The sequence below is a fragment of the Medicago truncatula genome, chromosome 4 (genome assembly GCF_003473485.1).
Source record: "Medicago truncatula cultivar Jemalong A17 chromosome 4, MtrunA17r5.0-ANR, whole genome shotgun sequence".
Taxonomy (NCBI): domain Eukaryota; kingdom Viridiplantae; phylum Streptophyta; class Magnoliopsida; order Fabales; family Fabaceae; genus Medicago; species Medicago truncatula.
This window is the reverse complement of record NC_053045.1, coordinates 26036724-26039867: the sequence shown is the minus strand read 5'-3', so window position 1 is coordinate 26039867 and position 3144 is coordinate 26036724.

Below are 3144 nucleotides of genomic sequence, written 5' to 3'. Positions count from 1 at the left end.
AAAACTACTTTTTTCGCACCTACGTACAATGTTGTGTGCCTCACGCATTCCCTTTGCGCCCCAGACCCATGGCAAAGAGAGCAAAAACTCTCGTTTTTAATGACCATGCGCAAGCGCATGCTGTTGGGTGAAAAATCAGTTTTTTGTTGATTATTCTCTTCGGGTTGGAGGAAAAATCCCAAAGTTTCAACCCAATCCCAATTTAAAATATGTCTATAAATATAGTTCATTCCACACACAAATATTCATTCATAACTTGGTGGTTCAAAAGTAAGGCTAACATCTAGAGCATAAATGAGGAGTATCACATCTCCAAAACTTCTATTTTTGAGTATGTTTGATTTCTTTTTTTATTATTTATCTTGTTACCATGAGTAACTAAACAACTTTTGATTAGGTTTCTCAGATGAACATCTATTAAATTTCTGGATTATATGAATGCAAGTCGTTTATTCAGTTATGATATGAATTATATTTCATTTTCATATGTTTCTTGCTTAATGCCTTCTAGCACTAGGGACTATGACATACCTTGTCAGCATGACTGAACTTAGATTAGGGTTGAAAGCTTAAGATTTGCCTTGATCAAAATCAATGCATACGAACTTTATTCTAACATATTTTATTAATTAGGGATCATAAGGGTATGTGGTTAAATTCTAAGATTCATATGTAGCGTGGTTCCCTTAGATGACAATTTAGGAATTTCAACATTTATATCATTTTAATTACATGTGAGTGTGTAAGTCCTTTTACCGCATTGCATGTATGGATTTTAAGGTGATAGGAGCAACGAGACATATGGAGGGATTATATCCCAAAAACTAATCACTTTTATATAAACCTTATTTCATAATTGTTGAAAATATTTTCATTAAGTCCAAGAAAGAGGTAGAGGGGATGTGAAGAATCCTAATCACCGCTAATCATCTGAATTAAATCCATTTTACTATTTCTGCAATCAAATCAACTCATTTTACGCAATCAAACAAAACTTGAAAACTCCCCCATTTTACTATTTTTATTAATAAGTAGAAAATTGCTTAGTCGAAAATACAATCCTTACGAAGACGATAACTTACTATATTACTATTTGTTACAGTTTGGTGCACTTTCCAAATTTGTCATCAAGCCTCTTGACCACTTTTGGATAATGGTTCATGATAGATATTTTAGCAAGTGTACTAAAACTATCGAAGTAATAAAATAAGTTCGTATCCACGAGGACTATGTTAATCTCAACTTAGCAATAAAGTTAATATCTAGGATGTGTAAATTTTGTAAGTGCCTGAGGCAGTAGTTTTGTGTGCATAAAAAGTAAATAAAAGTTGTTGAAAGATGATTCGAGAAGGATGATTATGCCGATGAATCCACTATTGCTTTATATGAGTAGTTTACCTCCCTTTATTACTAATTACTATTCAATCTTTACGACAAATTAACTAAGTAGTTTTGATCAATCTCTTGACTCAAAACCCTTTCCTAAGTTATAATCTTTTAATATCTTAAACCGATATTAAAAGGTAGGGTTAATAGTCATTCAATTCCTAATATCAATTCATGTAATTGCACGAAGCTAGGGTTAATAGTCATACAAAACAATTATTTAAAAAGCAATGAACACAAGTAATTTTGAATAAAGATTCTGAATAAAGACTGAATAACATTAATAATAAAGAGAGTATCAACTACTAATTCATATATTACAATACGTTCATCATGGCTTAAATTAGCTACTCATAATTAGAAAATTAAACAACATGAATAAAAGAAATTACAAACAGAGATGTTACGCTCGTGAAGTTTTCTTTTATCATGGAAGTCCTTCTTCTATCTCTCGTGTTGCTGCTGTAGCTGGTTCCCAAAATAATCCTAATCCCAAAACGTGATTCTGCTCCTTTTTGGTTCTGTACCAAAGCGTGAATTGGCCTTTTTTATAACAAAGCTGAAGTTCCAACCCTCGGGTCAACCAACAACATGGGTCAAAGCCCACTTTATAATTCCACGTTTCCTTCAATGTTTATATGTGGCTTGTTTTAATCTTTTGATGCCAATGTATATAACTCAAAAATATATGTCAGCATGATATATGCTTCCTTGGTCCACTTTTTCATCCAATACCACCATCAATACTAATGCATAATACATGTTCTTGTTATTTTCAATCCAGCCCTCCTTTGTATGTCACGCTATCTTTCTCTCTTGTTTGATCATGTAGCTACTGAGCAATAATAATAGATAAAAATACACTACTTGACTCGATAAATAAAAAACTATAATATATAAAATGAGTCTAAATTAAATAGTAAACTAATAAAAATAGACTAAAAACTTATTAAAAATGACTTTAAAAATAGTGAATGACTGACTGTCATCAGTTCATATAACATTTTGACCTTTAAGATATGAGCTTTAGTTTGGATCCATGTTCGATAGCTAGCGAACATGCCAAAAGTGTACAAAAAGGGCCAAGTTGGCAATGGGCCTAGGTTTGTAGTATGAATTGCTGAGCAGAGCCCTTTGGACAGTCCAGAACATGTACGGAGATTAGATATTGTCAATGTATGCAATTTAAATTATTGTTTTACATTATAGTAATGTACATTTCCTATCTAGTTTATGATATGAATTAAAATAAAAAATTCGAGTAAAAATAAGAAAATCTAACAAAAAATATTTGAATGAGTTAAATAAGTTGGCCTAAAATTATAGTTGATTTTTTATTTTAGACCCTAAAAAATAAAAGAGATGTTTTTCGTTCTCCCAAATTTGTCCCTTTTGTTTTCAGTCCTCCAATACCAAATTATATTCATATAAATGTCTAAGTTATGCCACTTTTATGTTTAAGATTTGTGAAAAATATGAAAATCTATTACGTCTAACCTTTTAAAGTAAATATTATGTTCAATAAATGTCAAGGACATGCAAAAATATGTTAATTATGTACCAATGAAACAGAAAATTTTGTGAGAACAAAAATATCCCGTTTTATTTTTTATGAACTAAAATAAAATTTTTATTTATTTTCAGAGACTAAAGATTTATTTAAGTCAATTTCTTTTTTATTCAGCTAGATCTTTTATCTTATTTACTTCAGTTTTAAATTATTTAAATGATAGATATATTCTAGAAATGTTTATCATA